This window comes from Miniopterus schreibersii, assembly GCF_964146895.1.
Source record: "Miniopterus schreibersii genome assembly, chromosome: 2".
NCBI lineage: Eukaryota > Metazoa > Chordata > Mammalia > Chiroptera > Miniopteridae > Miniopterus > Miniopterus schreibersii.
The window spans coordinates 100,749,991-100,769,556 of NC_138102.1; the positions used below are offsets into that span (position 1 = coordinate 100,749,991).

The 19,566-nt window shown below is 42.5% G+C and overlaps 1 pseudogene across 1 annotated transcript; it reads left to right on the plus strand.

Annotated features, from left to right (window-relative positions):
• The first annotated feature begins 2,692 nt into the window (after positions 1 to 2,692).
• On the plus strand, positions 2,693 to 18,233 carry LOC308552488 (cyclin-Y-like protein 1; annotated as a pseudogene). The gene is made up of 4 exons: positions 2,693 to 2,699; positions 3,780 to 3,955; positions 9,814 to 9,826; positions 17,282 to 18,233. The product of its transcript is annotated as a cyclin-Y-like protein 1 (transcript).
• The last annotated feature ends 1,333 nt before the right edge of the window (positions 18,234 to 19,566 follow it).

The window sequence follows — 19,566 nt, forward strand, 5'->3', positions numbered from 1 at the left end:
GCCCTAATGACTCAGATATTGAGTAAGGGAAATTTGATGTCAGAATCAGGAAGTTGTGATAAATAAAAAGTTCCCTTTAACTAAAGTTAAAGACCTGCATGACTAACAATTCAAGAATGATGCTAAGTCATGTTTCAGTAGGTAGCTGTCTACATAGGGGACAGGCTGGATGGAGCTGGTGGTGCCACTGAACACAGAGACAAGGATGGCAAACACCCACTGCTCAGTTATCAGTTTGAGATTTTGCAACTGAATCCAGAGACTGACAGGTGCACGTGGGCCATGAGGTCTCAGAGGGAGTGGCATGTGTAGATTTTAGGAAGCGGAGAAATTTGAAACTATTTTGCCCACAACCCTGTAACTCTTATTTAAATCTAATTCTTAATGAAAGCAATCGTGTAAAAGGTAAAAAACAGCCCTGGCCAACTTCGGGATTTGGCTACAACCTCTCCACACAGGACTTTGACTTTGGCCTTGATCTTTGACTCACTGAATTTCAAAATATCCCTGATGTTCTCTGTGCCAGAGCACTAGGGGAAAAACACCTTTCATTCCTGATAAAATTTAACCAATGCTTTGCGTGAAATTAAAATACAGGCAAGATCAGGAATATGGGAAGAAAAATGAGAGCTCATCATGAAAAGGAAATGTTCATGGCGCCATCCACCCCCCTTCCTAGGGCTTCCCCCAAAAGGAAGATGTCTGTAGGGCCTGGCCATCTCTGTACAGTGGGGACACTCTTGTCTCTGGTGAAGCTATTGAATCATCTACCATCCATACCAATCTCATTCGCACTCTAAAACCCCACCAGAAAGTATAAAGCACACTTTTTAAATCTCAAAACAGGGACTCAGTTTGATTAATAATAGAGCCAAAGAGGTTGACAGTGGACAGGGCTACTGTTATCAGCTTGGGCTCCTTCCTGTCGTCCGGGGCCTCTGCTCCACAGCTGTGAGACAATGCAAAGCTTCTCAGGCTGCCATGTTGATGGGGTGCAAATTCAATCTGCTCCACAACTGCCAAGAGAGAGAACAGTAAGAGAGAGTCCAACAAAGTGCTCCAATTTCAGAATCGCAGGCCCACCCCAGACCTGCTAAACCACAACCTCATTTCAGCATCGTCCTCGGGTGGTAAGTGGCACATAAACATCTGCATAGCTCTGTTCTCTTAGCCTACCAACGAAAGAAGCCTTCCCTACTATTTTCTATTGAACAGGAAAAAAGAGGGGCCAACTTTTCCCACCTTGCCTTTTTTCCAATCTTGATGTCAGACAGTCAACACCAAACATCCATTCATAATAATTTGCCTGCCTTAGAGCCTTTAAAAAATAGCCGGTGTTTGCATAAAGGGCATTGCACTTACTGTGGACAATTCCGTTTCAGCGTGCCCCTGTGGAAACTGAAAGTATAATTTATTTTTTCTTTAAAAAATCAGTCTTGAAACCTATATAATTTCATTAACCAATGTCACCCCAATAAATTCAATAAAAAATTTTTTAAATCAGTTTAAATACTTGCTTCTATAAATTAGTATCTTTATTTCTCCCAGACTACTGCTCAGTCACACACATCTGAGCATTTCATTTCTAACTTTCCTCTCGGCCCTCATCAACATTGGCCAAGTACAGACGAGGGTAAGTGACAGTTTACATGACATGCATTTCTACTTACAGATTTGATGGAATGTTGCCTTTTTTGTTTTGCTCGAGACTAGTTGGGCAGTCTGGACTGTGTCTTGCTTTCTATACATTCATGTCATCTCATCTAACAACTGTGTCTGAAGGCTTAAGTTGAATTCCAAGAGATATCACAGGGAGAAAGCTCAAGTGACCTATTCTGTGTATTTTTAAAAAGTTATTCACTGTCACACTTTACCTTAAAATATCAGTGCTTAATATTGTGCTAAGGAAAATACTATCAGGATGTATGTATTAATTACATCTCTACCTGCTTTGGGAATTTAAATGAAGCAAGTAAATAGATATTGTGCTCAAACTCAAGGTGCCTGCCTGCACTGAAAAAGGTATTTGGCTTTTTATTAATATTTACTTCTTAACCCAAGACACCACTTTCTGTTCAAAAAGATGAAGTTGGTACAATTGATACAAATGTGTATTTTAACATTATTGGTGGTACCTCAGAAACTGTTATCTGAATGGTCTGTGTGACACACTGTTCTCAAAAGCCTTTAAATAATTTCTAGTAAGACGGTAGAGGGAATAATTCCAGGTGACAATGGAGCTGAGCTGGAAGTGTATGACGTTTGTACGTGATGGATACTCATTTTTTCTGAAATAAAGAACCTTGTGAAATGAGGAATTATGACTGGTATTCACAGAAGCTTTTCATAAACATCCCCAAATTCCAGGCACAAGACAAAAGACGTGACTCATATCACAGCAGGGGTTATAGCCAGGGAAGTGGCCCTTGTGGAGATTGCTTCCCTAATGCCTGAGAATGGCTTTGAGGAGGTCTGTAGGAAGCTGATAATAGAGCGGTTCATTCTCCAGGATCACCAGTAAATATCTGGTTTTTGATCAAGAGCATTTCCTCAGCTAAAAATGCCATGTTTACAGACCTTGAATTGAGTTCTATTAGATTGTAATTGAAAGACTGAAAACTTAAAAAAACAATATGAATAATTGTAGTTCTTTCATTTATGTTGTCATCTGACTCCATAGAATGAGATGATCATGACGGGTATGGCTCGGGTTCTCAGACACGTTGTGGTCTTCAAGGGGTGGGGCAGGTCCTCTCCCGCCCAGGTCTCCCTCCCCACGGCTTGTGGGCAGGCCTACAAGGCCGCCTGTGGGAGGCGTTCCTGTGAGTGAGGGGGGCAGTGTGCACAGGAGATGCTTAAAAGCTCTCGCTCAGAAGTCCCCCTTGGTCCTCGGTGGGGTTAGGAGTCTACAGTTTTGCAAACAATCCAGATGATCCCAAGGAGGTAATCTTCAGAATAAGTTTAGAAAAACACTGACTAAATCCTAGTTAAGTCCTCATCTTTTGAAAAGCTCATAGCAAAAAACTGAAAACAAGTTGACGAGTATGTGGAAAATTGAAACCCTTGTGCACTCTTGGTGGGAATGTTAAATGGTACAGAGGCTGTGAAAAACAGTATGGTTTCCAAAAAGTTAAATGTCAAATGACCACGAGATCCAGCAATCCCACTTCCAGGTATATCCCTAAAGAACTGGGAGAGGATCGGAGAGATATCTGTGTGCCTTGTTCACGCAGCATTTTCACAAGAGCCAAGGGTAGAAGCAACCCATGTCCACTCACGAATGAATGGATCAGCAAAATGTGGTCTATACATATGCTGGAATACTATTCAGCCTTGAAAAGGAAATTTTGACACGTGCTACAACATGGATAAACCTTGAGGACATTATGCTAAGTGAAATAAAGCAGATGCAAAAGGACAAATATAAGATTCCACCTATATGAAGTACCTAGAGTTGTCACATTCACAGAGACAGAAAGTAAAATAACCATTGCCAGGGATTGAGGGAGAGTGCAATGGGGAGTTTCTGTTTTATGGGGACAGAGTTTTAGTTTTTCAAGATGAAAAAGTTTTGGAGATGGATGGTGGCAATGGTTGCATAATAATGTGAATGTATTTATTAGCACGGAATTGCACACTTAAAAATGGTTAAGATGGGGAAAACTTTGTTATGTGTATTTTACACAAATAAAAATTATAATTAAAAAATTCAACACCCCTGAAAGGAAAAAGACATTAGGCAAATAACAAATTATTGGCCCTGTGCATTTGTGTTTCAGGTAGAGGACGGAAGAACATGGGTCAAAACCCACCGAAGGAATCCAGGATTCACAGACGGTTAAGAAACTTGCTCAAGGCCAGGCAACCAGAGCAAGCCAGAGCCAGGATCCAGAAGTCAGCTGGCCCTGATGCTGCCACTCCCAGCCCTGGTGCCCCCGGCTCGTCTCTGTTGGACGTGAGTGAGGACGGGAAGAGAGCCAGGTGCCTCTGAGCTTCAAGTTTGGGCCACCGAAAGACGCAGCAGAGGTTAGAAAAGTGGGCAAGCCAGAAGAGGACACTACTGGAGAGAGGACAGGAGAAAGATAAAGGGTTCACTTTAGAATTAGTTACCTCTGAGCAGATGAAAGGCAGCAGGCCGTGGGAATGCTAGCCTGGCATTGAAGAGGGCAGGTCTGGCAACTGTTGTCAATTGAGCTAATTAGTAAAAGTGAAAGCAGAAAGTACATAAGCTCAGGGGGAGACGAAGGCAAAAAGGCAGAAATGGGGAGAGTGAGAGAAGCCAAGAGTCAAAGCCAGAACCTGGAAAAACACCTGCACTGTGTTTAGGAAGCAGACAAGGGAGCGGGGCCAGCGACAGACAGGAGAGGAGGAGGGTGGGCATCACGGCAGCCCAAGGCGGGGCCTCGCCGCCAGGCTCTTCCATGGCAAACCGCAAGTTCAGGAGCTCGTCATGCAAATTAATATTTGTATACACATCACAGGCTCCATATTTATGGACTCTTCATAACAACAATTTGAGGTCAGTAGAGAAGTGCTGTTATTTTCGTTTTATAGATAAGCAAAGTGAGCCCCAACAATTTTGGTCAATTTCTCAAAGTCAAATCCTCTTAGTTCAGATTCCCTTTTCTTTCCATTATGATGGGGAGGAGGGAGTGACAGCCAAGTAGGACAAAAAAGTTCACAATAAAACCAACTAAAAGTCAATCTGTTTTTCATATCAGCGTGCACCAGCCATTTTAAACAAAATTCACCTCCCTGAAGAATCTTCTAGGGGTCTAGGTTCTCAAAAGTTGCTAGAGTTATAGGTGAGTTTTACTAACATATATGCAAGTGTCAAATACACACAGTTGAATTCCTTAACCTTCCACAATCATTGCATTCTATATGGAAGTTATTCAGGACAATCCCTAGTTAACCTGACTTACATGGACTCACGTACACGCAGACATTTGGGGAGTAAATTGGTAACACTATGGACTCGATCCAGTTCACTTTGGGCCCATTTCTTGTCTCCCACCCTATGGCTGGCAATTATTGTGTTTCAAGAGCAGATTCGAGATGAACCACAATAGCACAGAGATGCTCATGATGAAGAAACAGAAGTTGGGTTACTTTCATTTTGTCAATTTATATGACCGCTTGGAATTTTTCTTTGTGTTTAAAACGTAAGAGAGTGAAACAGTACCAACAGAGAAGTACAATGTTTTTGTCTGGTAAATTTGTTTTAGTTCACACCTGAAATAATTTAATGACTTCAATAATATCTTTAAAATGAAAGTGTATTCTTCTTTAATAGAAAGAATAATGGTTACTACTGACCAGTGATCAGTACTGGAAATAATTTTATCTTGTAGAGGGCACCTGTCTTGGTGTGAAATACTCAGGTCTACCACTGTACTGCCCAAGATAGGTCAGAAGCCTCCCCCACCCCCAACGCCCCATCACCACCATGGGGAAGTGAAAGGCAGGGCCACGGTTGAGCTCCAGCACTTCTTCCTCTGCTCGTGTACTCCGCTTGCAGGGATCCCCAGCAAGGAGGCAGATGGTGCAGCTGACTCCCAGGCACTCAGGATTGTCTCTCTCACCTCCACCCTTCTACCTCAAGAGCAGAGTGCACAAAGCTTGAGGACGTGCAAAATAGCTTCTCCTCTCAAATAGGCAGAGACCCATATTCTGGGCTGGTTAAAAATAATCCCAAGGCCTAGGGGGAGAAGTCGATCTCAGAGAAGGGAGAGTCCCAGGGAGTTCTTGCAAACAGTGGTCCATTTCTCCAATTGCTATTCTTAAAATAGCAATTGAGGAAGTCGATAGTTTCAAATTCAGTATTAAAAGAGTTCCATATTCTGTCACAAACACATTATTTGGTCTTGGATACAACTGACATTAATGTTCCTGTGCCATACTTTGCTTAAGCTTTATAATTATATATAACACACACAAACACACACACACTCATATTTACCCACCAATGTTTATATATATACACAATACTACAGATTTCATATATATATGAACACCCATATTTAATAACTACATCTTTATATGTGCATAGTAATCTGGTTTCATATGTGTACTTATATACATATCCACTTATGTCAATAAAATCAGACAGATGATGGGTGGGAGTGATGGTTGGAAGAAAATTCTGACACATGAATGCAGTGTATTTTCATTATGCACCATTGGGTGGATGAACTGCACTCAGTTCTCCTCACAGAACTTCCTGCAAAATGCAGAAAAGAGTCCACTTTCCCCTAGAGGTTAAAAGAGGGCCCACTTTCCAAAAACAAATAAAAGGAGATAACTCCTAATAACAGAGGACATACAGACAAATGTAAGTCATGAAAAAGAACTGAATGCATTTTTACATAATCTTCAGCTGAGTATTAAATAGTCAATGGTCTGGGGTAAGTACATTCTAAGCAAAGATCCAAACACTACCTAGCAACTACCTAGGGAATGTTCTAGAGCAGTGAACATGGATTGAAAGGATCTAGATCAGTTCCAATGCCCAAGGAGGGTCCTGAACTGGCTAATACTTGATCAGTCAGCCAGTCTTGGGCCACTCTTGGGACAAATCTAGGTCAGACCTTGAATCCCAGGCGGGAATCAGAGTTGCTGTAGGAAATCCTAGAGAGAGAGCAGTTTACAATCTCTGTAGAATCTCTTTAAGCTTTAAACTGACTTTAGAGCATAGAGCCCAACTCAGCTCAAATCTCTCCTGGCCCCCATATGAAGCCCTCAGTGGACTTCTAGAACCTCCCCATGCCCCAAGGCCTAGGACCTTGACCAAACCCAAAGAAAGTACTAGTGGTCCATGCAGGTCGGTCTTGCCCAGTGAGAGCTCCAGAGTTCTGGATTCAGAGCTGTCTCAGAATTCACGCCAAGGCTCCCTGTGGTCTTTCATCAGACTTCGTGCCAAGTTCTGGAGGATGGTTAATTCTTCCTCAATGTTTCACTGCAGGTGACACTCCGGAGAAGAGTGGAGATAGATGCACATTGTTTGCTGTGGTTTCACTGAGAGGCAGCAGAGGCAGGGACTGGATTCACCAGCTAAATCCTACCACTTTCCCTCTACCTGATTCTGAGAAGGCTTTCTTCTACATTTTTTAGAATTTCCTGTGCTTATTATGTAGGTTACATATTTGGCTCAATGTGATTTTTTTCTTAGGGAAGTATATAGGATTCCTAGAGGAAACAGTACAGACATAAATATACGAACGTTTTGTTGAGGCTGTGGGCTCTGTGAACAATAGCAGTTGCCAGGATGAACAGAACAACTGAGAAATGTGTTAACCTTTTTGTATTAATAACGCAAACAATTATGGTTTACTCCATAGCTGTTTCTGAAGCTCTCAAAGGCTTTTCAGATAATTTGTAAGAGGTCCCCAACCCACTGGCTGCATCAACATAGTGTGGAAAAGGTTGGTCTAAGGTAGCTGGAGGAAGAGCTAGTCTTCTACATCTCCCCCAAAACCACATCTTGCAAAATCAGGACAAATGGCCATAGATCCTTACCCAGATAAAGAGAGATAAAGAGATCCTCATGCTGGGGTTCCCATCAGTCACAGGCTGTAGATTTCACTTTGATTTCCAGAAGCATGGCCTCTATCAGCAGGTCCTCCCTAGAGTGGACAATGGCCTCCTGTCTGGGTACATCTCCCATGACAATGACGAGTTTCAGACTGAATATAACTTGCATCTCCATCTGCTTTGTAAAGACTTTAGAACAAGATTTTTTTTTCTACTTTTTTTTCTATTCCCCATGGTAGAGTGCTCTGCACAATATAGAAGCTCAATAAAGAATAGATCTCAATTAAATTCACTCCATTGTAATTTTCATTTCTGTGATTTCTGTGACCTGGAATTCATTCTTAGTTTGTATAAGAAAGGAAGGCAGGGAGAAAGTAAAACTGTTTTGGGGCCACTGGGAGCTTGGGCAGGGAGCTACTTTTGACCTAAGAATAGCAGAATATGTAACTTTCACCTTTATTTGGGCCTCTGTGCCCTTCGACTATTTAAGGAAGAGCTATCAGGTGACAATAAGTTAGAACAGGGAAGTCTTATAAAAGGGGCCTTGGAGATCACCTAGTCAGACCACTTACCCCCATGACTCCCCTCCAGTGGTGGTCACTCTTTATCGTGGGAAACTGCATTTTGAGGAAGCTACATTTGTAAGGATAGCTTTCTTGATATGCTGCCAAAGTCATCTTCCCCAGAAGGAAAATAAAGGAAAGGTAGGTGAGTGTGTAGTGGGTCTGGCTCCCCAGGAAACAAGCTCTGCGACAGAGATTTGAACATGGGAAGATTTTTGAGGGTGCTCTGGGCTGGACACCTAAGGGTGGGGCGTGAAGGCAGCATGACTGGGCAGAGGGAGAACTGGTAGCAACAAAGGCCTTGGCTGGTCTCCAGGAAGCTCTGTAGCCAAATGGTCCTTTAGGGTCTGGGGTGTGCCCTCTTCAAATGCCTGTGTTGAAGTCCTAATCCCCAGTACCTCAGAATATGACTGTATTTGGAGACAGGACCTCTAAAGGGGTTCTTAAGGTTAATGAGGTGATGTGGATAGGCTCTAATCCAGTATGACTGGTGTCCTTATAAAAAGAGGAAGAGATACCAGGGATGGGCGATTAGAGAAACAGCCTTCTGAGGACACAGCAAGAAGACATTCCATCTACAAGCCAAAAAGATAGGTCTCAGAAGAAACCAACTCTACTGGCACCTTAATCTTGGTCTTAACAACCTCCAAACTGTGAGAAAATAAATGTTGTTTAAGCTGCCCAGCTTGTGGTGCTTTGTTATGGCAGCCTTAGCACACTAACAATACATACACCCCTGGCCAGCGCTTGAATGTGTTGTCTCCAGAAAAGGGGTGAGTTGTCCCTTGGCCTGAAGCATTTATTTCACAGACAGAGTCACAGCTGGCAGACCAGCAGCCAGGGCTGGGGCCTGTGGGCTGTGGGCTGTGGGCTGCACAGTGTGGCACTTTCTACAGCAAGGCCCCAGGACAGTGCACTGAGCCAGGTGAAGGACTGGGAAGATTATGAGGAAAATATTGCAGGGCTGAGGACACTATTGCAGGAATCATCTCCATGATTTGCCATCCATCCGAGCCTTTAAAATCTTGAGTAGATTTGCATTCATAGAACAGCACTTCAGAATGGGAAGGAATCTTAAAGGTCGCCTGTCAAGCCCTTGGTTTCAAAGCTGGGGGCAAAGAGGCTCAGGGAAGTTGAGATTCTGCCACAATCTAGAGGCAACTTGAAAACCAAGCTGGACCCAGGACCCTGGCTCCCAGTGCTCTCTCCAAGATATCCTATCTAGCTAAAAGTGATTCTGTGGTCACCACAACTACAGTGGCTCTAAGTACAATTTTTAATTAAAGGTCCCAGCTTGAAAACAAAGCCAGGTGTAAACTGCACTGTCAGTGAACTTGGCAGTGTTATTCAGAAGCCGTGATGAAAATCCACGAGGCCTCGTGATGGTTGTGCAATGCGCTCCAGCTGACCCCACACAGCAGAGGGAGCGAACTCCTTTATGTGAACTTGTTCCCAGTGGGAACGGGACAGAACAGGTCTCTCTCCTTCTCTCTTTCCTTATTTCCTCCTCTCTCCCCTTCTTCTCTCTCTATTCTATCACATTATCTGTCATCTTAAACCATAGAGCTCATTGTTTAGTGGATAGGACCAGAGTTTCAGTCCCGAGAAAATAAAGGCAATGTGCCAAGAAGCTACCAGTACTTCAGTAAATGTTAATTTTCTTTTTTGTTGTAATTTGCACATCTCCTTTATAAACAATTTTTTTTTCCTTTTCTAGATATTTGCCCAAGGTAACTAAGAAATCCGGATTGAAGCAGGATTCTGCCAAATCCTACTTTTAGACACTCTGGCCAGCTTGCAGGCATACTGACAGAAATTCCCCCAGAATGGGATAGATGTCAAGAGCAGACCCAGTTGGCTGAAAGAAGCAGAAAACCCTGACTCAGGAGAAACAGAAATGAATGTCTTTTCTTACATGACAAGGACTCCAGAGGGAGAGTAACCCTCCTCATGAAAAGAGCATTTTCTAGATGAAATACCAAGAGCATCACCTTAAATATCAAAGAACTGATAAGCTGGTAGCAAATACCCAAAGCTGAGGGAAAGTCTGAACCCAGAGAGGTTAAGGGAGCAGGAGCTCAGCCTCTTTGCTCCAGGGCCTTTTCTGCAACCAGTACAGGAATTCTTGGACTTGGATCACCAGCTTCCCCAGAAAAAGGGAGAAGTCAGTGCCCAGGCGGGGGCTACTGCAGTCTCTCCTGGAGGTTGACGATATTCCAAAGGGTCCCTCTGTTGAGGTAAGGGTGAACCAGAAATAAACCTGCCCTGTCTCCATGCCACTACTGGACCTCGAGGAGATTGCTGGGTGCTAACAGACTACAGCTGGAAGAAAAAAGCAGGAAGAAAAAACAGTGGAGGAGTCTGTAGCCCTACCCTCATTGCCTTGAGCAGACTGGCAGGACAGGTTCCACTCTGAAATGGCAAGCCAGGTATGTGGTTTTGGGTGTCCAGGACCAGTAGAGCCCCAGGCACCTGGCAGAAGCAAATGCAAATCTTCTATGGAGGAAGCACCTCCAGCCCAGGCCTCTGGGAAGCCCCACATACCATTTTTCTAGGGCAATGGCCTCTGCACAAAGTTAAATGGCAATCTGGGAAACTAGGCTCCATGAGAAACAGCCAATGGAAACAAGAAACAACAGAAATAGACCTACACAAACTTTAAAAACTTACCAGATGCAAACTATTAACCAATTATGTGGCTATATTTCAAGAAATAATCAAAACATCTAGAAGAAAGGTTGTCTCACTGTTGCACAGCTCAGCAACTCAACAATCCAATTTAGGGGTCTGAATTCTTCCTCAGCAGCTTGTCTATCCTCCACTAGCTCTCCTCACGATCATAAGATGGATGCAGCAACTCCAGGTTTCACAACCACACAACTTCCAGAGGCGGGGGGGCGGGGGGCGGAAGGTTCCCTGTAGCCCCTTGAAAAAGTGGAGCCTCCAAGCAGGCTTCTCTGCCTACTTCCCAGGCCGGGATTACATCATTCACCATGGCTGAAGTCATCATCAGGGAGGGATGTAGCTGGATTAGACCAGCAATGTTTCAGTCTCTGTACTACCAATGTAATTAGCTAGTTATTAATAATAGAAAAAGAGCAAAGGGAAGGCCAGACATTAAAAGCATGGCCATTTGGGCAGCTTCACCAGGAAGCTACTAGTCTATTTATTGCAGATCACTGGGAGAAGGGACTGGACAAAGGGGAGATGGATGAATGTGCAGTAAAGTCAGGGTGATGTAGAGAAGATGTCTGTCAGTCTAAGCTGGAAACAAAAGTAATTGGTTAGAGTGGGTGGGGCCACTGCAAGCCCACAAAAATTTCAAAATACAGAGTTCCCCAGACAAAGGCCAAGAGTGGTAAGCAGAGCCCTGAACAAGGATCCCAGAGACTGTCTTAAGTCCATATCCAACAGCATGGCTTCCCCAGGGATGTTCCCACCTCCACCCCCCAGGAAAGCTGTGGGATAATGCGATAGTTGAAAAGTAGATAAGGAATAGAGTGTGCAAGCAGAGTCATAGAATGTCAGAGATGTTATGATTCTGAGGAGGGTGACCATATAATTTCTCTTCCAAACCTGGACACTTCTTAGAGTGAAAGGGATGCTATTAGTAATTATACCAAGATAACAAGTACACAGCAGGAAACTGGGAAGCATGGCCACTCTAATATTACAGGGTTATTGCCAGGGAAGGCTCAGTGGATGAGTGTGGGGCATATATAGAATAATACAGAGATGGGCCATGGGTGGAGAAGATTAATGAGATATACCTTTGAAATGTCAATCTCTGTATTATTCTGGCACCCCTGAAAAGGCCACCGGTACCTGTCCCTCTTCTTTGAAACCCACCCATTATTGTAATTCTCTTCTCCAAGCTTTTAGGTTTTGACCTTTCAATAGTCAAAATTCAGTACTTGTCAATATATACTTGTTACTGATTCGTGCAGAACTGAAACTCGTCACCAAATTCTGTGCTTTGGCAGTAAATTATACAAAGTGGCATTTCCTCGTAAGAATATGAAAAACACAGCTAGTAGAGTGTCACATTAGTGGAACCAATCAGCACAAGGACAAAAGCAGACACTCTCTCTAGATGCACCTAAAAATCCTCCTTGGCAGGGAGGACAGGTGGTCCTCTACTGGGAGCAACTGTCAGAGGACCGGAGGCCCAAAGTCGTAGAAATGTTATCAGCAAAGGGCACATTTTGAAGACCTGGGAGAGGGAGGTTGCTGCAAATGGGTTCCTCCCTCTGTCCCCATTCCTCCCCACCACATACACATTTTTTTGGTGTTGTTTTTTAACCTTGCTATTAGAGCTTGAGTTTCATCCAGATAGTTCTCTTTCACAAGCCCTGGGTTGGTTCACCATTACTCATCCAGGTGTTATCAGTGGAGTATGCTCCATGTCCCCACCTATTGCAGGGGAAAGTGGGCTTCTTGGGATGTCATGAGAAAAGGAATTTTCTGAGACTTGCACAGGAGAACGAGTGGTAGTTATCTGTACATAATTACACCCCTGAGTTTCCAAGGCCCATTTCCCTCCGTCTTGCCACAGAAGAAGTGTAGTTGTGTCCTTAGCAGAACTAGGATTAGAGCCATGGTCCAAAGTTTCTGTCCCCTACGTGTATAGTCCAGTCCAGCATCAGGCTAACTTAGCTGTGTTCCCAGCTGTAGTCCCGCAGTCCATTGCATGCGGGGTCCGATTGGTCCAAATAGCACTGTCCTGATAGGTCAGATTGTGTATTCTATTTGGTCATTATGGAGCCTCTCTGATTGGCCAGTAAAGATGCACATGAGGATAAAGCTAGGTGTGCAGCTCCAATTGGAGGGTGCAGGTCTCGACTCATTGGTTAAAAAACCATAGAGGAGCTTCTTTACAAGGAGCACAGTAGGGGAGGCTTGGCCGCTCAGCCTGTGGCTGTCCTTTGAAGGGCAGTGTTATAAGAGGTCTCTGTCAACAATGGCTATTAGACTTTGATTAGGAACAGAAAGTTTTTAACCACAGAAAGTTCTTGGCAGTTAGATTCTTTCTTGAGATCCACAGAACCAACATACAGATTTGGGGGGAGGGAGATGTATTTTATCGTTGATGTTGTTTAGAACTGCTAGTTCTAAACAAGCTGATGATTAAAAGCAATTATCTTTAGTTGTTTTTGTTATGTCTTTTCATGCCCCATATTATCTGCATGTGAGGTGTATCACGAAATAGAAAGGAAACATATATGGAAAGATGTAGGGTGTTATGAATTCAATTCTGTCCCTCAGAAAGGTATGTTAAAGTTGTAACATGGTGTATTAAGACATGGTCCCTACAGTTAGAGAACCCACAGCCTAGTCCAGGGCAGAATGGTCAAGAATGTGTGATTATGATAGAGTGGTAATTGCTCTGGTAGACAGAGAAGACATAACTGACGTGCTGGGAGAGAAGGGAAGGCTTCCTATGGCCATTGATCTCTGAATTGTGTCTTGGGGATAAATTAGATGGCTAGGCAAGGCCAGAAAGGGAAGAGGAGGACCATTCCATTAAGAGGAGGGAACTAGATCAGAATGTTAAGTTACTGAACCGGAGTACAGCATGTCTGTGCATAAAAGTCCAGGTAGGGAGTTGTAAAAATTTCAGGTATACAAGTAGGTAGAGGTCAATGCTGCATACCTTGCTTAGGAATTTGGAATTTATCCCAATAGCAACATGTACCCTCTAAAGCAGAGAGAAAGCAGGTAGTTTTATATTTGAGGTTTTGTGGGGTTTTTTACAGCAATGCGAAGAATCCATCGGCATGGGGCAGGATTGAAAGGTAAGAAGACCCAATGTGAACATGTTAGTGTAAGTGGGAGATTTCAAAAAAGGCCAAGGTCAGGACTGGGATGGTATTGGGCAGCAACGATGGGAGAGACAGGACAGAGGCAGACTTGAGATGAATGAATGGAGTGAGGCAGCTCTGGGGGGACATAGGTCAGCCTGTCTTGTTCACTAGCGCCCAACACAGTGTCTAGCACAAAGAGACACTTGATAGATTCTGATCTGTCTTCAAGAGCACTGGTTCTCTTCTTGGCCTTGTCCAATCTACTATGGAGCCCGTTACAGACAACCTTCATTTCTATTACAGTGTTTCTGATGTCTAGCATTTCCTTTTGATGACTTCTTAGTATTTCCATCTCTTCACTTACATTACCCATCTTTTCTTGCAAGCTGTCTGCATTTTCCAAAAGAGCTCTTAAAATATTAACCATAGCTGTTTTAAATTGCCTACCCAATAATTCCAAAATCTCTGCCACATCCACAAATGGCCCTGACACTCTTCACATTGTGTTTTTGCCTGCCTGTTGGCATGCTTTGCAATTTTTTGTTGAAAGCCAGACATGACTTATCAGGTAATAGAAGCTGAGGTCAATAGGCCTCTAATGTAAGCTTTTATGTTAACCTGGCAAGGATGTCAGGCTGTATTTATCTTTGCTGTAGCTGCAGGTACCAGAGGCTTCAAAGTACATGGGGCCTGTGCCTCACAGCTTTTTCTGGCATGATCCACTCTGCTTCCCTGGAGCTCTGTAGGTGGCAGTCAGGTGTGGAGGACAGAAAGCATTCTTATACAATTTTATAATTAAATATCAGTCTTTTAGCAGCCCCGTGTCTCTGAGCTGTGACCTTCACAAGTATTTATTAGCTTTTTTTTTCTCCCTCAGGTGAGACAGGAAGGCAAGACTGGGCTGGAGCCAGGTGGAACAAGTCTTTTCCTCAGACAGTAGGTCTTTGTTATGAGAATGCTCTAGGCACATTTCAAAATAGTAAACATTTTCCTCCCCTGCCAGAGCCTAAAGATGGTCATTCTTGGCTCTTCATTGTGAGAACCTAGTGAGGTTCCTGCAGACAAAACAAAAAAAGTGTAGAGCCCCTGAGGCAGCAGATCCCAGGGCTTTCTCATGCTCCGGCTAGTCCACATTTGGCCTCCAGCAACTTATCAAAAGTGCTGTCTCAGTGTCCCCTCCAGCACGTGGCTCTAGTTCCTTCTTTGTATTTGCCCGTCTCCAGATCACAGGGTATAGCTGTGACCTGTGACCTCAATCTCTGATGGGTACAAGATAAGGCACTGACTTTCAGCTTGGTCAGCTTTTTTTTGCTCTGAGGTGGGGAGTTATGATTTTCAAGCTCTTTACTCATCAGAGCTGGACTGGAAATCCCTCAGTACATTCTATTGAATTAATGAATCACAAGAAATGGGTCTGAATGAACACTTATGGAGGGAATGCACCGGAAGGAGGAGTCGTGGATAAAGCTGGGGCTGGCTGGGAGAGAAGTGGAACGCTAGGGAATACAGTGCGATAGCAGATAATTGGGGAAGGAAAAATACTTTTTAAAATCCCATTAATAGAGAGTTCTGCTTAATAATGTTCTGAGTACTTGCAGATTATGTTCAGGTTACCTGCCGGTTTCGTACATATTACCAGAGGGACAGGGGGATAGACATTAAGTAAACCACAGTCCAGCTGGTCAGGGTTCGTGTGAATGCTCACAACACAAGATACCCAAGGGCACGGCTTCCCATCAGTGTCCCATCCCAGGTGGCATGACTGTGCTGTTTCTGTAACCTTGGGGAGTACAGTGGCCTGGAGGACACAGTAGTAAAAACTGAGTAATGGTGGGAGAATGTGGGAGTGAAAAGATAAGAGGGTACATTTTATCTTCCTGGGGCACATGCATAGATCGGAGCTTCTCTTCCTTAAAAACTCCTTCAACTTCTTAACTGCCTTCTTAAACTCCTCCTTAGGAAAATGAAGGAGTCGAGACGGGCGGCAGCAGGGCCTGGATTCCAAGGAGGGTCCTCCCACGTCTCTGTGACCACAGGACTATTATGTGGCAAATATGTCCTGTGAAGAAAAACACAATTATTCCTTTTGGTTTCAGTTTTCTTGTGGGTAAAGTTCGGGGATTGAACAGGAGGATTTCTATGGTCTGTGAGTCTCACTGTTTTGTGAGTCTGGTTTTAAATAGGTTGGTTCCAGCAGCCCAAAGGTTCACCCAGGTTCCTTCTTTCATTTCAGAACAGCTATTTTTCCCTTCTTAAGTGACTCTTCTAGATAAAGGGCTCTCGATTGCCTGTCAGTAGTTGGCTTTCCATCCTGTTTATCTAGGGCCACCTGTGACAATTCAAGAAAGTCGGTTTGTCACACGGTTGCTGATTCAACTTTAAAGCTTACAGAACCACTTGGGAAAAAAATCAACCTTTGAGGTTTCTGAGGGGGTTTTTCCCTAATGCTGTGTAACAAATATGAATTATTTTGCATATAATTGTTCTATCATTTCTCTCTCTCATTTCTTTCTAAATAAACCTTTTTTCTGATTATAAATAAGTACATGTTATTTTTGAAAATATGGAGGATACAGAAAATGATACTATGGTATTTAATAAACAAATAAAAATGATTAGTAATTCCACCACTCAGAGATAATTGCTATTAACATTTGATATATTACTTTATGGGCTTTTTTCTATGCATTAATATGTATACTTATTTTTAATGATGTTGGGATATACTATATATTTTTTATTTCCTTTTTTCTACTCAATATCATAGCATGAAAACTTTTTCATATCATTAAATATTCTGTGAAAATATAGTGCAGTGGCCTTTCTAGACATTTATATATATGTGTGTGCATATATATATATATCCTCTGTTGTTTTATACATATAATTATATAGTTACATAGTATTACATATTCAGTGTTATATATTCAAATTATAAACAAACATGTCAATCCAAGTAGCTAAATTTCTATATCTATTCTTTATTATTTCATCAGTATGACTTGCTGGGTAGACAATATGTGCTCAAACTGTTAATGGTTTTATGCATGTTAAATTATTACTCTGAAAAAAAATTTAACAATTGACTCTTACTAGCAGTGTATGACAATTTGTTCATTTCACCTCAGGCTGGTCAAATGGATTTTATCTTAAAAACAAACTCTTGGCTCATTTTGAATGTGGAAAATGACACTTTAATAGCTACTCCAATGTGAGTTCATTTCATTACTAGTGGGATTGGACATTTTCCCTTTTTTTTTTTTTTTTTTTTGGTACAGAATAAAATTTCAGACAGGATTACAATTAGTTTGGGAGTTACACATTTTAGACTGGCTTTATGAATTAAAACTTTTTATTTCTCAGCTAGGAGCTGAGGTCCAGGAGGTGGCAGCCAGGACTTGGTGGCAGTAGTGACAGCGCCTGCCACCCTGGAGCCCTCTGAGTTGGATTTGGGAGCCGGTGAGGGCCACCACCTGCAGCACACCAGTGACCAGGAGATGCCCTAAGACTTAGCTTTGGAATCAGATCCTTCTGACCATCCAAGGCAAGCACAATATTCCTGAACAAATCTCAAATGGATGTGCAAGGAGAGAGGAAGAGAGCAACCATTTAAACTATGTATTTCCAGGGCCACTTGCTAAAAAGTATAGCTCATGCTCAGCAATATTTCTAGATCCCAGCACAGCCAAACCTAATCTTAGAACCCCATTAAAACATGTGTGACCTTAGCAATGTATTACCACATAAAGAACAGAGATGCAAATAGGTCCTTGGATAGTTCTGATGAGAGATTACATCCACTCACAAGAGTAAAGCTTCCAGAAGAATACAGTAAGCATGATCTTGAACACAAATTTATTTACAAATTTATTCATGCTTTTTAGTGCCCACAGCTAACAGCTGACTGTGCAATAGTAGCTCTGGTTTACTTAGAAAGGCTTTAACTTATGCTCAGATCAACATTTGTCCCTCTATCTGGAAAAGAATAGATTTAGGAGCCATTCTCTTGCCTCCAGGATTTGGGACAGTCAGGATGCATGGAGTGTGCACCACTGCTAGATCCTCGTGAAAGAAATGCAAAGGCATTTTTTGGAGCTACTTCAGTTTAATATTAATGTTCCTGTCAGTGTACTTTGACCTTTGCTCCTTAAGAGATGACAACCTAAATTTTCTATTTGCTCTTCTTAGCAAAGAAAGAGCACAGAACCTAGTGGCCATTTCTAGATTGTGTGAAGGCCATTGCAAAGACCTGTGTAGAGCTGCTATAAGAAGGTCTTTCAGTGCTGATCATTTCATCGGCATTCAGTGCTCTAATGCTGTCATCCTTTCTTGAGGGAAAAATGAGGGCTTGTAACATCATGAGCCCCTCATCTACGAGGACTGGAGAAATATCACCTCCCTTGCTCCAAAACCTGCAAAGTCAGTATTTTCATCTAAAAGACAGACACTGCATTCAACAGTCTCGTGGACAGCAAGGACTATGCTCATAGGAAAGAATGGGACCTTGTCGATGCAACATACTCGTCCTTTTAAATGTAAACAGTTACAAAAACCGCTCCAAAGCAAAATCTCCCAGCCCACACACAGATATCTGCTTACGATGTAGGCTGATAGCTGTCAACGAGGTGAGGGTTTTTTAATTGAAGTTTAAATTTTTAGACTTTAAAGGCACTATATACTTTTTATGTCTTTCCTATTTTCCTGACTGCCCCCCTTCCCAATATTGCTGCATATCCTTTTAGAACCAAAGCAATATTACCATTGAAACATGGGGCTCCTAACAACTCCTAAAGCTGCTTAGGAAGAAACTGCAGCGTTGTTAGCTATTGAAGGGTTCTTCCTTCCTCCTACATCATTGAAGTTTCTAGTCATCACTGGCAATCAGTTTGAACCAAAAAGCTGTTGAATAATACTTCATTCAACTTCTCTGCAAGCATGGACTACTTATTAGCATATGAGCATGTTTGAGATAATAAGAGAAAGTATCAGTCATTGATTTTCTACTTCTATTGGGTCCATGCTGCATATCTTAAGAAATAGAATGGTGTTTCTCATTGTCTGCTGATTCTCCTTTGTTAAGTAAATGCATCAAAAGATATTTTCATAATTCCAACCAACATGGTGGTCCAGTGATAGCAAGCAGGTAATGGAATAGGAGGTGTCCTGTGAGTCTTGGTGCAATTTTATGCACTGGTGTAGTGTGCTTGGGCCTCTGGGGAACTGCTGCAGAAGTGTAGCTGCTGTTGGTTTGCAGAGCATCATTTGAAAGTTTAACTAAATTTATCTTGAACTTATTTAGTTTTGTAGATTTGGGATACGGGGCTTTTGATCTTGACTTTTTGTTGTTGTTTTGGTTTTTTTTTTGTTTCAGCCCTTTGCAGATGGCAAACATTGGCTGAAACAAAAAAAAATGAATTTTAAATATTTAACTTCAAGTGGGGGCTGAGGCAAGAAATTAAAATTAAAAGCTTAATATTTGGAATTTGCAGGACTAGATAAGTTTAAGAGAAATCTGGACTTTCAAATGATGTTTTGTGAGTTTATAGCCTTTATACCTCTACAAGTGCCGAAGCTTAAATTGCTAAGACTTTAGGGAGATCCCTTGTATCTTCATAGAAATGCCCTCCTTTTTGTTTTGTTTTTTGCAGGGCTTTGCTGTATATCTG